The 14,425-nt window shown below is 39.5% G+C and overlaps 1 protein-coding gene across 5 annotated transcripts in view; it reads right to left on the bottom strand.

Moving 5' to 3' along the window:
* The window catches only part of MAML3 (mastermind like transcriptional coactivator 3), a 460,203-nt gene that overhangs the window by 302,832 nt on the left and 142,946 nt on the right, over positions 1-14,425 (bottom strand). The window contains exon 1 of one of the 5 annotated variants that reach the window (XM_059876255.1): positions 1-14,425. This exon is cut by the window's left edge and continues 50,529 nt beyond it. The exons of the other annotated variants lie outside the window; for them this stretch is intronic. The gene's annotated coding sequence lies outside the window, so the exon portion shown is untranslated. 5 annotated transcript variants of the gene reach the window in all.

The raw sequence follows: 14,425 nt of genomic DNA, 5'->3' as shown, positions 1-14,425 counted from the left end.
AAGAAATAACACCTCTTCATCCCCACATTCCCCAGACACAGCTGTATTTTCAACTATCCAAAGAACAAACAACAATTTGGGTTTCTGGAAGGGTTGAGAATTGCTCGTGAAATAAATAATTAAGGGGGGAAAAAGAAGTTCAACAAAGTAGTTCACATCTGTGCTGGTTTGAAAACCACGGGTAGAAAAATTGGGGTCCTAAGTGGAATGGGGTTTGGGAGACCGGGGCTGTTAATGCCAGGAAATGAATCTGATGCTATCAGCGCCCTTTGTCCTGTTCAGCTGTAGACAATGCAGAGGAGTCCAGTTTTTCAAATTTCAACTCTCCTCTTTCCCCAGAAAGATCTAGAACAGGTTAATTCACTCCAGAGCCATAGTCATCCTTGACAGAAAAAGAATTGGGGATTTCACAAGTAATATGTGTAAAATCTTCCTTAACCTAGAAAACATTAGGAAAAAAAAATCAATGCAGAACTGAGATCTAAAACGAAAACCTGGAGGAGAGGAAATCCAACAACTGCAGCTCCTATAGTCTAGGATGCTTAAAAGATGATCACTGCACAGCTCGATCTTTTAAAAACCACTATCTGTTTACAAACAAAGCACTTACTAAATAATACCCCAGGTAGTACATGATGACAGGAATAGGGTTTGCTCTTTTAAATAACAACAGATTGGGAAAAAATATTTCAATACCATCAAACAACAAATTAAGAGGAAACATCTCTTCTAACTGGAAGAATGCAGATCTAGCTGGGAAAACAGACTTACACCCACCCTCCACTCTCCTGAAAGGAGATTAGAAGGAGAAAACAGAAAAACATACGTCCTGGAGATGAATTTTGGTAATGAGCGCTATAAACATTCATAGGAAGACAGGTTCGTATTTCACAGATCTTGGAAAAAAATGTTTTAATATGCACATGTGAGTCAAACACTTCTGTAAAATGCATTTAATGTTTAATTGTTTTTATACACTGCCAGAGGGAGTTAGTCTTGTCACTCACCTGATGAAGCCTGATCTCTCTAAAATCATCTCACCTTACGGTGCTAAAGATGTTACTGCTGTGACATAATTCAACCTCAAGATATCTTGTGGGAAACACAGGTCAGTCTTAAAGCACCAGGTGGGCGAACAGTCCTTATTTAATCGCCTGACCTTGAATTTCAGGGGTTGTATACTCATCTGTTGCTTAGAGGCTGCCACTTGAGATCAGGTGCTAGGTACGGGTTTTCCAAATTTAAGTGGGCTTGATAAAATAAGCTGACTCTTCTTTGTCAGAACAAATGAGGCATCAACAGAACAAAGATTCTCCTCTCCTGTCCTTAATTCTAATAAGGGAGAGAGGGAGAAAGAGAATGGAAGCAGAGAGAGACCTTTAGCCCTCCCCTCCTCAACTGGTTTTAGAGTGAACAAGTTAGGAAACATTTCAAAACCCCTGATCAAAATGGAGAAAAAGGTGGCTGGCATGTTTTCTCATTCAGCCGAAGTTGTTCTGTTGACCTCTCACGAGTGAACAATTTCTGGGCCAACTTTGCATCCAACCACAGGTGGCGATGGATTGAAATTGATATTCTATATTCTTCTATCAAATTAAAACAGTAAAACAGGTAGTTATACTAATAGCAAATATTGAATATATCTTACCCTATGTCAGACACTGTTCTAAGTACTTGCATGTATTATTAACTCCTTTGAGACTCCCAACAACCCCCGAGGTAGGTACTGTATACACAGGAACATAAACTTGGTTACACATGAGAAACAAAAGAGCTTCACAGTGGTGGTGGTGTAATGAGATAGAGGTGGGTAATAGTTTTCAAAAGGAATCTCTGAATTCCACGCATCCTATAACATAGGACGTTGCCCTGTATACTGCTGGGGCCAAATGTTACACAAAGAAAACACAAAGCAATCTTTCAGCTACATTTCATTTAAATAGCCTAGCTCAGAAGCTTCCACGGAAGAGAAAACTAATCTCTACTAGAAAAGTAAGATTTTAAAAAGATTAGAAAAAAAAGATATGTAATGAAGGGTGAAAAGACTTCACAGAAGCTACAAATCTGCCATCAACTTGAGGAAAATTGTCTACACTCACTTAAAGGGCCAAAGAAAATCTCCAGAGAAAACTGGGTGGGTCTTCTTAGAAATCATAATCAGCTTCCACTTCCTCAGATGTGTCCTAATGCCAATTCCTAGTAGCTAAAATAAAGATACAGAAAAGGAAGCAAAAGGAGGATAGGAAATGTTTATGAATTCTATTACATTTGGGGGCAGGGCAAGGAAGCCTGGGCGATCTAGAAAGAAAGAAGAAAAATAAATAACAATTGAAAAGGTGTTCCTGTATCAATTACTATTGCCTTCTCAACCGTTTTCAATCCATTTAAAATCTTTGGAACAAAAGATTATGTATAGGTTGTATTCCAAAGTCACTGGCCCAGAAAAGCCTTGGAAGACCAGGCTGATCACTCTCTTCCGTCAATAGCTAACTGAGAAAGTTGGGGGGAAATACTAGTCTTGCTGCTGTGTCACTTCAGTCGTGTCCGACTCTGTGCAACCCCATAGATGGCAGCCCACCAGGCTTCCCGTCCCTGGGATTCTCCAGGCAAGAACACTGGAGTGGGTTGCCATTTCCTTCTCCAGTGCATTAAAGTGAAAAGTGAAAGTGAAGTTGCTCAGTCGTGTCCACTCTATTGACCCCATGGACTGCAGCCTACCAGGCTCCTCCTTCCATAGGATTTTCTAGGCAAAAGTACTGGAGTGGGTGCCATTGCCTTCTCTGAATACTAGTCTTACCAGATTCCAATTCTTGACCCTCCGCCTTTCCCATCCCACCCTAGAGAAGCCACTGGCTTCCACCCACCAACCAACACTGCTTCTCTGCTCTTTGACTAACATCTCCGCAAAGCCTGCCTCTTTAGGGACATGGTCCTTTCGGCCACATTAATTCAAAAACTCACAGTCATTCATTTGGCCCTACTATCAAAGAGAATTTTTCATCAGTAAGAAATGGCATTGTTGGGTGTTGTTAAGTCAATTTGGACTGCTGAGAAAAGAGATTCCAATGTCTAGGATTAATATTTGTGATATTTACTCTAGAGTTAGAATATTTTTTTAAATGTTTTCACATGGTGTTTACAGGTTCCTGACCTTTTAAAATCATATCACATGGTGAGGACTAAACATTTTCTGACCAAATATTTTCTCAAATAAAGGAGGTTTATTAGAAATAGTTTACCACCTATAATTCCCTTATGGCCATGGAGCCTAAAGGAACTCCAAAGAGAAACTTTGGGCAGACAAGAGATGAAAAGGCAAATGACAAATCTTATTTTTTTTTTCTCACAAGTTAAAAGCCTGCCTTTATATTGATTTTCAGATACTGAATATACGTAGTTCATCTTCCAGATAATCTCAACGTGTCTTACTCTAATAAGCAAATAAAATTTATGAGAATGGAAAAAAGAGATGGATCCATATCTGTAAACAACCTTTACACACACACACACACGCACACATATGCACACACACACATTCATTAACCTGATTTACAACTGATCTGGCTACAGAACAGATTTTCCTCTCTGCCCCAAACTGTGCCCCCTCTTCACAGGGATATAGACCCACTGTATGCTTCTCCATGCCACAGGCTCCTTACCAGTGGATTTGACAGAAGGGGACACTGAAACTGCTCATAAATTATAATTTGTATATTTATTTGGCTTAAGCTGGAGTTCTCTGAACATCTAAAACATTCAGTTTTCCTTAAAATTGTAACGCCTTCCAAACCTTGACTCGATGGTAGTTGCTCCTGTGCATTTGAGTTCTTAGTATAACATCATGACTGATACCCAAAACACAGTCTGGGTAACACCACCGTACATCTGTAGGCATCTATCTGCTCAAGTCCAACAACAGCGAATACTGGGCTAGAACATGAGCCTGTGCTTGTTGTTAACATGTGATGAGCGTCTCAGTCCCTAGAATTTGGGTTTACCGACTGGGAATTGCCAGAAGACACAGAGGGGGGTCAAAGTCAGGAATCAACAAGCCCACAGTTGCCAGACTGTCTCACTTTTTTAGAGTAAGATTTCCCACAGCCGTCTCATCACAAATGTTGCCAATCCCGACCAACTTTCCTAGTCTGTGCCACAGTTCAGCTTAAATAATGTGTGTGTGTGTGTGTGTGTGCATTAGTCGCTCAGTGGTGTCCAACTCTTTGTGATCCCATAGACTGTAACCTGCCAGACTCCTCTTCCCATGGACTTCTTCAGCCAAGAATACTGGAGTGGGTTGACATTCTCTTCTCTAGAGCATCTCCCCACCTCCCAGGGATTGAACCTGGTTCTCCTGCATTGCAGGAGAATTCTTTACCGTCTGAGCCACCAGTGAAGCCAAAATAGAATGTGTTCCCCCAGCAAATTCCTAGGTCTCTTATTCTGGTTAGCAAGACATCTTTTCCTATAAGGTGTTCTGTCCTCAATCAACTATGCTGATCAATGTTTAATGTCTTTACATGAGTGAATTCTCTCACTCAACAGTAACGTATTATGCGTGCTGTGTGTGTGCGCATGCTCAGTCACTCAGTCGTGTCCGACTCTTTGGGACCCCATGGACTGTAGCCCACCAGGCTCCTTGCATGGGATTTCCCAGGCAAGATTACTGCAGTAGATTGCCATTTCCTCCTCCAACATGTATAATAATAATATATCTGAAATATCACTTTACTAAAAAGTTCTTAAATCAAAGAAACCAATCTCAGTAATCCAGGCCCAAGAGTTGGTTATTTATTTCACTCAACAAAAATGTCCTGAGTAACAAAGGAAGGTCTAAAATCAAGGAATTTTATCACTTGAAGCTAAACTCATTTGAGACAAAATGTACGTCTCTTTGCGACCCCATGGACTATACGGTCCATGGAATTCTCCAGGCCAGAATACTGGAGTGGGTAGCCTTTCCCTTCTCAAGGGGATCTTCCTAACCCAGGGACTGAAATCAGGTCTCCCGCATTGCAGGCAGATTCTTTACCAGCTGAGCCATAAGGGAAGCCTTATTAGCATAATACTATTATTTAAACATCCTAAGGCTGGGCTTACCATTTGTTGAGCGGATGGCTGGATGCTATAGACAGTGAATGAACTTCTGGCTATTTAGACAAATTGCTTTCAACTAAGATGGTGTGGAAATAGACACTGCTTTCATTGGCTTCCTCCACATTCTAAAAATTTTGTTTCCCAGCGAAAAAGGTAGCTTTACCCTCCCATGCATGAAAATGGCACAGAATATGCTAACTAAAGTGAAGAAGCATCAGAAAAACTTCATCCTTTATTTTTCACCATGCCCCACTTAAAAAAAAAAAAAAAAGCATTCATGTTAGCTACAAATACTAGGGCCCTGTTTAGAAGTTAGTTCTGCTGCTGCTGCTGCTGCTTCTGCTGCTAAGTCGCTTCAGTCGTGTCCGACTCTGTGCGACCCCATAGACGGCAGCCCACCAGGCCCCGCCGTCCCTGGGATTCTCCAGGCAAGAACACTGGAGTGGGTTGCCATTTCCTCCTTCAATGCATGAAAGTGAAAAGTGAAAGTGAAGTCGTTCAGTGGTGTCTAACTCTTAGCGACCCCATGGATTGCAGCCTACCAGGCTCCTCCATCCATGGGATTTTCCAGGCAAGAGTACTGGAGTGGGTTGCCATTGCCTTCTCCTAGACCTTTCTTAAAAAGGCTCATTTCACTTGATTCCAAACTGCATATATGGCATTCAGCATCAGGAACAAATTTAAATCAGATGTTTTGACTGGGGTGATTAGAAATTTGTACCACTGATAAGTACACCTATATATATACACACACACATCTATGTTTGTGCCATATGGCAGAAGTGTTTTCTAAATGTTAGCATTCATTCAAACTGAATATGTAAATATATACTTATTTGCTAGTAAAGTCATATTTGCTCTTTAATTTATTCTCTTTGTAGGGGGAAGATAAGTCTGCACCATTCAAAAATTAGAATTAGGAATTTTTCATTCAAAGAAATGCTATTTGTTTTCAAGCCCATAACTAACTAGAACTAAATCAATAAAACATAACTATTGCCAAGGGTAGTAAGTCCTTAAGGTACCTCCTTGAATGCATTTTGTTGAGTATATTCACATATCCACAGCAGTTTCTTTAAGATCGACTCATGTTAGAAAAAATCCTTTAGGATCAATCAAAAGGAAGTAAATGTCAAAATATTTTGAACAGGGCCTGTGTGCGTGCTAAGTTGCTTCAGTTCTCTCTGTTTGCGACTCTATGGACCATAGCCTACTAGGCTCCTCTGTCCCTGGGATTCTCAGGCAAGAATACTGGAGTGGGCTGCCATTTCCTTCTCCAGAGGATCTTCCCATCCCAGGGATAGACCCCTCATATCTTACATCTCCTGCATTGGCAGGCAGGTTCTTTACCACTAGAACCACACAATAAAAAACATGAAGCTATTTCTAATTTGAAATAAGGGAAACTAATGAAGTAATGAGCCAAACAACAATATATGAGGCATACAGGCCCTACATATTATACTTTGATGATTTTGAAAAGTAGAGAAAGGCCATTCATTTAGTTATACTCCGAAGAGGGGTGTTTTTTTTTTCCCCTTTTTGGGTCATGTACACTGAGAGTCCTAATGATTTTTCTTAGTGCTTAATGTTTGGCTATATACTTCTAACTTCTCTGTCCATCTGTAGCTTGGCAAGTTTCTATATGTAGAGAAGAGATGCTTTTATTAGCTCTTAATCATTTTCCCAAAGTGCTAGAAACAATTTATTCTCTTATTCAACCCATCTTAAACATTCTATCTCTGAAAAATAAGGGGAAAGGGAAGAAAACCTTTTTCATGGAGAATCACAAGGAAAATTTCTACTTGTCTGAATTATAAAAGTTTCTGAATTAGTAAGTCTAAATTAATTTTACATATATTAGAGAAGTAATATAAACTGCAAAAAAAGGTCTATAGGGGTTTTCACTTACTTATTATGTAATACCTCTTCCATCAGACAAATTTTCTCGTGAGAAAGGAACCTTAAAATGGAAAGTTTTGAGAAACAGAATTTTTGCAAGTTTGGCAACCAAAAACCTTTTACTTTGGAGCTAATTCAATGAGGAAAAGGAGATAAAAGGGATGCTGTTTAGATTCAAAGACGAGTTTTGCTTCTGAAATCTAAGCTTCAGTCCCCCTGATGTACGACAATCTATCACTCTGTATTTGCCAGAGGACATAAATTGTGAGTGTTATAGGCTGTGGTGACAGACATGCCTGGAAGGTCGATGTGACTTAAGGTCTCCACTGTCCCCGCTCACTCCCTCCCCCAGCCTCCTCTCTGTCATCAGCCATCCAGCCCATCCGCTCTTCTTCCATCCTGCCCCAGCTCTCAGTTTCCTTCCAGATGCTGTCCTGCCATCCAAAGGCAGCATTTATGACCTCAGACCTACATTTCTGAAGTTACCACCAAGGGAGCTTTCCACCTTCAGTCACCGACACCCTTCACCACCAAAAAAAAAATGTTCCTATATTCCATGTGGGCACTTGTTTAGCAGTCTTCCAAGAGACCTCTTGGATTAACAAATAAAATCCCTACCTTTTAAACCAGTGAGTCAAGTTTCCTGAGAATCTAGCTCTAGTCTATCTTTCCAGCTCTGGGTTCTATTTCCATCCTTCATCTTCATTCTCCAATGATGTGGACACCTAATGAGATCCCATAGGGGGCACCGAAACATTACTAATAAATGAGAAATACAGAGCCAGTTAACTCAGGTTTCTACCCTCAAATTCCTTACTCACTAGTGAAATGTAAACCAGACCAACTAACATCAAAGGAAAAAATGTCCCGTGCAAAGAAACCACATGACTGTATCCTCCAAGATTACCTTTGTCTGTGGTGAGGACAACCAACCGTATCCAGTTGTGAGTGATTAAAGAAGACTGTAGTATGCAATGCAAGTCCAAGTAAGTTACAATATCATGTTGCATTCAGAGCATGTAATAGACATCTTCTTTTGAACATAAAGAAACAAGGACAAAGGTATGCATGTGTGCTACGTCACTTCAGTTGTGTCTGACTTTTTGTGACCCTATGGACTGTAGCCCACCAAGCTCCTCTGTCCATGGGGCTCTCCAGGCAAGAAACTGGAGTGGCTTGCCATGCCTTCCTCCAGGGGATTTTCCCCAGCCAGGGATCAAACTCATGTCTCCTGCCTTGCAGGTGGAGTCTTTACTGCTGAGCCACAGGAGAAGCCCTGGAGAAAGGTATACTAATCTTATTAATAGAAAATCATTTCCCCCTTACTATCCCACTAGGAAATGTTCAACAAATATTCAGGAGCCAGATGCTTAGCTTGCCAGGGACACCCGCATAGTTGAGTTTATCTCCACCCTTTCACCTGGGCACAGACACACCGTACCATTCTTCCTCTTTCCTGGGCTCATGTCATCTCTTTATCTGGAGCACCTCCCTTACATTTTTTCTCAGCCACCTGCAATTCCAACTGTTTTTTAAGATTCTACATTTTCTGTGGCATTTTCCTTAATCTCACTGACAGTGACAATGAAACTCGCTCAGTCATTCCCGACTCTTTGAGACCCCATGGACTGTAGCCCAGCAGGCTCCTCTGTCCATGGAATTCTCCAGGCCAGAATACAGGAGTAGGTAGCTGTTCGCTTTTCCAGGGGATCTTCCTAACCCAGGGATCGAACCCAGGTCTCCTGTATTGCAGGCGGATTCTTTACCATCTGAGTCACCAAGGAAGCCTGAGAAAACTTGAGTGGGTAGCCTATCCCTTCTCCAGGGGATCTTCCCAACCCAGGAATCAAACTGGGGTCTCCTACATTGCAGGCAGATTCTTTACCAACTGAGTTACCAGGGAAGCCCTTTTAATCTAGCCATAAGCAATCCTTCTGTTGTCTGAAATTCTATATTATCTCTGACACAACGCTGTATTGTCTTCTGTTCCAATTGAGAAAAAATTTATACCCACTTCATGCTAAGTCCTGTTCCAAGACTCTTATATGCATTTTTCTATTTATTTTTCAAAATAACCTTGAATGGTATCTTTATTCTATTTTTCACATGAGTAAACTGAGGTTTGTTGAACTTAGATAACTTTCTCACAGTCATATACCCAGGAATGGGCATGGTTTAAATTAGATTACCTAATTCTGGAGGCTGCGCTCTTATCACAGAACTTCAGTCTGACCTCCCCAGTTTAAGTTACTTGAGGGCAAGCATCATATTTTTGGTATCTCTGTACCTCTCTACAGTCCCCCAAAGAGACCCCTTCTTGACCATCAGGCGTCGTCAATAAATGTATGTCAGCAAATAGTGTTAGGGCTCCTTGCCTCTTCTGAGAGGAATGATGTGTATACTCCATGACATCTTCAACTTTCCAGCATATGTGGGGGCTTCCTTTGTTTGTATAGGCAAAGCCAATCTCTACAGGACCAGCACCACAGAAGCTACACAACTTGGAACCACCTTTCCATCATCTTCTGCTCAATCAGTCTTTTAGCCACAGGTTTTTAATCTTTCCAGGCCAACCTCTTTCTCAGTTCAAGAACTCACCGTTCAACACTGTTCCGACTTCCCAACTGTAGAACAATGAAGTAATGCCATATCCTCATCTGTTAAGCAGCTTGACATGAGTATCCAACCAACCAGAGAGTGGAGTCATCAAAATGACCAGACTTTGGATGGATGTCCAAAAGTCTAATGCAGATCTAACTTAATTTGAAATGAGATGGCTCATCAAAGCAGGAGGGAGTACAAAGATTTAGTTTTATATTTATCATTTTCACCCAAATTGGGAACAGCCTAAATGTCCAACATAGAGGAACAGCTTAAATAAACAATGGTGAATCACAGCCATTAGAAATTATTCAGTCATTCAAGAAATACAAACGAGTGCCTCACTGTATGAGATAAACAGGAAAGAAATGACAATATCCCTCGCGGTGCTTAGAGTCTATATGACAATATAGAAGAATATGTAAGGGAAAAATTTTTATGTTGTTGAGTGACTCAGTAGGTTGCAATGGAATATAATTTATACAAGTTAAACATTTTGTATTGCAGTTTTTCATAATTTGAAGATATACTTGTTCTATGTTCATAGCCTGCCTTGAAGAAATAGACCTTTTCATGAGTAGGTCTGGCGATATTTAATGTTATAGGATAAAGTAAAACTGCATATTCTCAACAAAACTTTGAGTGAAAACAAGGCAAGCACAAATCAAATAAAGATTAATTTGACTCTCAACTGAAATTAATTTTAGGATACTTTAAAAAAATATTTTATATGCTCATTATAAATATATATTAAAGTGTAAATTAAAAGGCTTCTATTAGTCAATTATGTTGTAAATGTATCATCTATTGATGTGTTAAAAAAAACAGAAAGAGAAAGGAATCAAAGTCAAATACAAAAAGCAAAAAGAAATGAAATTTTAAATAGCTTATGAAATGGCAATTTAAAAAATCTGCCTCTCTGGGTTGTCTGGTTTTGCATAAGTCTTAAAGGTATATATACCAAGAAGATAAACTCCATAAGTGTATCTTAAGCTAAACAATAATAATCTACATAAGATTTTTAATATTCAAACCTCTTTACTCTTGAAAATTCTTAATTTTCAGGAACAGAGGGAAACTTCTTCAAGTTAATAAAGAGCATCTATCAAATATTATATCCTAAATGCTGAAAGACTGAATACTTTCTCTCTAAAATCAGGAACAAATCAAGAATGTCTGCTCTCACCACTGCTATTCAATAAAGTACAGTATTAGAAGTGTTGGCCAGGGCTATAAGACAGGAAGAGGAAATAGCAGATATAGAGACGAGAAAGGATCTGTTTCTATTTGCAGAGGACATGACTGTCTACGTAGAAAACAGTAAGGAAGCTACAAAAAAGTTCCTCCAACTTTAAGTAAGACCAGCAAGGTAGCCAGATACCAGATTAACATTCAAAATACAGTTCTATTTTTATACACCAGCAAATAATATGGGCACCATAATTAAAACTACAATGCCATTTACGATCACTGAAAAAAGACGTAAGCTAACAAAACATGTAAGGACTTATATGCTGAAAACTAAAAATACTGATAAATGAAATCAATGAAGTTCTAAATAAAATGGAGACACTTGCTGAATTCATGGACTGAAATATTCAACATAGTTTTCAATAAAAATGTCAATTTCCTCAAATTGATATAAAAGTTTAATACAATTTCTATCAAAATCTCAGCAAGTTCTTTTTTTTAAAGACAAGAACATCCCAAACTTTGTATAAAAATATAAAGAAACCAAAACAGCCAAAATTATTTTTTAAAAGAAGAATGACATGAAAGGAATCAATTACCTAATGCCAAGACTTGACAGGAATCAAGACCGCAGTAGTAGTAGAGAAATAAACAGTATTTCAACGGAACTGCTGCTGCTGCTAAGTCACTTCAGTCGTGTCCGACTCTGTGCGACCCCATAGATGGCAGCCCACCAGGCTCCCCCGTCCCTGGGATTCTCCAGGCAAGAACATTGGAGTGGGTTGCCATTTCCTTCTCCAATGCATGAAAGTGAACAGTGAAAGTGAAGTCGCTCAGTCGTGTCCGACCCTTAGCATGGACTGCAGCCTACCAGGCTCCTCCGTCCATGGGATTTTCCAGGCAAGAGTACTGGAGTGGGGTGCCATTGCCTTCTCCGTTCAATGGAATAGATGTATCCAAAATACATCTACACAACATCAGTCAGTCAGTCAGTCAGTCAGTTCAGTCGCTCAGTCGTGTCCGACTCTTTGCAACCCCATGAATCCCAGCACGCCAGGCCTCCCTGTCCATCACCAACAACCAGAGTTCACTCAAACTCACGTCCATTGAGTCAGTGATGCCATCCAGCCATCTCATAACTTTCCTTCCAAGGAGTAAGCATCTTTTAATTTCATGGCTGCAGTCACCATCTGCAGTGATACATACCATAAATATGTTCAAATGATTTTTCACAAAGGTTCAAAACAATTTCATGTAGGAAGGATAACTTTTTCAACAAATGGGCTGGAGCAACTGAACTTGCATAGGTAAGGGATAAAAAAGAACTTTGACCCAAACCTCACACCTTATATAAAAATTAACTCAAAATGAGTCACAGACTTATATATAAAATGTCAAAGTAAATCTTAGAAAAAAGATTTTTCTTTCTTTCAGGAAAGAGAAAAATCTTTGAGATCTAGAGCTAGGCAAAATATTTGTAAACTTCATACCAGAAGCAGAATAAGTAAAAGAAAAATTAATAAGCTAGACTTCACCAAACTAAAAGCTTCTGCTTTGTGAAAGACTCTTAAAAGAGAGGGAAAAAGAGACAAATTATAGGCTGAGAGAAAATAACTGCAAACTACCTATTTGACAAAAGAATTTTATCTAAAATATGTAAAGAATTCTCAAAACATATGCTCCGTTGTGTCTAACTCTCTGTGAGCCTATGACTGTGGCCGCCAGGCTCCTGTGTCCATGGGACTTTCCAGGCAAGAATACTGGAACGGGCTGCCATTTCCTACTCCAGGGGATGTTCGAGACCCAGGGATCGAACAAGCATCTCCTGTGTCTCCTGCATTGGCAGGCAGATTCTTTACTACTATGCCACCTGGAAAACCCCTCTCAAAACACAGCAGTTAGGAATTCTCAAAACACAGCTAACAAAGATACAGGGAATATAGATCATTCACACATTGCCAGTGGAAAGATAAAGCAATACAGCTGCCATGGAAAACAGTTTGGCAGTTTCTTTAAAAAAAAAAAACTAAACATGTGACTATCATACCGTCAAGCAATTGTAATCTTGCCATTTATCCCAGAGAAATGAAAATTATGACCACAGAAAAACCTGTGCATGGCTGTTCACAGTAGCTTTATTCACAGTGTGGAAAGAACTTAAATGCCCTTCAAAAAATGAGTGGTTGAAATTATGTGGTCTATCCTTAGCATGGAATACTACTTAGCAATAAAAAGGAATGAATTATTGATGGATACATACAAATTGGACAAATCCTCAGAGATTTAAGCTGAGTGAAAATAGCCAGTCCCCAAAGACTACAAGGTTACAGAGTATGTAAGTTCAATTATATAACACTCTTGAAATGACAATATTATAGAAATGGAGAATAGACTAATGCTTGCCAGTATTAAAAAAGGTGTGGCTATAAAAAGATATGAGGGGTTCTGATGGTGATGGAAATGTTCCTTCTCTTGACTGTATCGATGTCAATATTTTGGTTATGATATTATAATACAGGGCTAAGAATACATGGGATCCCTCTGTATCATGTCTTACAGCTACATGTGAATCTACAATCATCTTAAAACTTTAATTTGAAAAATCAAAACAGAAATGCAGATCAGAGTTAGAGTCAGCTAACTTCCTACCAAATTTAAGAGGATGTCTACAGATAAGTTCTAGGGTATAGATATCTCAAGTTCAAGTAAAATTTTAATTTAAGAACTAATCCTGATTCTAATTTAAAACCTCTCGCTTTCCCTTTCTCCCATGCAGTCAATGCTGCTGATATATGTACTGAATGCAAACCAAAAAAATCTATCAGTTCAGTTCAGTCGCTCAGTCGTGTCCAACTCTTTGCAACCCCATGAATCGCAGCACGCCAGGCCTCCCTGTCCATCACCATCTCCCGGAGTTCACTCAGACTCACATCCATCGAGTCAGTGATGCCATCCAGCCATCTCATCCTCTGTCGTCCCCTTCTCCTCCTGCCCCCAATCCCTCCCAGCATCAGAGTCTTTTCCAATGAGTCAACTCTTCGCATGAGGTGGCCAAAGTACTGGAGTTTCAGCTTTAGCATCATTCCTTCCAAAGAACACCCAGGGCTGATCTCCTTTAGATGGACTGGTTGGATCTCCTTGCAGTCGAAGGGACTCTCAAGAGTCTTCTCCAACACCATAGTTCAAAAGCATCAATAATGTATAAGACACCATAAAAAAATCAAAAGTCTTCATACAAAAGTACTAAAGTGGAAAGTGAGTGAATTCCACATATCTCCTTACGATATATGATAAATAAGTCAAACAAAAGTACACTTCAATATTTTTATAGCAGTGATAAATTTCTAAATGAGGGAAACAATCTTGTTTCTCTTTTTGTGTTTTGTCTTGTTTATCTTTAACTAATTTTTTTCGGCGTATAGAAGTCTTACATTGTTGCGTTAGTTTCTGCTGTATGGCACAGTGAATCAGTTATATGGATACATATATCCCCTCTTTTTTAGATTTCCTTCCAATGTAGGTCACCCACAGAGCACTGAATAGAGTTCTCTGTGCTATCCAGTAGGTTCTCATTACTTATCTATTTAATTCATAGTAGCATATATATGTCAATCCCAATCTTCTAATTCATCCCACC

This window comes from Bos taurus, chromosome 17 (assembly GCF_002263795.3).
Source record: "Bos taurus isolate L1 Dominette 01449 registration number 42190680 breed Hereford chromosome 17, ARS-UCD2.0, whole genome shotgun sequence".
In the NCBI taxonomy this organism is placed as follows: Eukaryota; Metazoa; Chordata; class Mammalia; order Artiodactyla; family Bovidae; genus Bos; species Bos taurus.
Note: the sequence above shows the minus strand (reverse complement) of the source record. Positions and strands in the feature narration are given on the sequence as shown.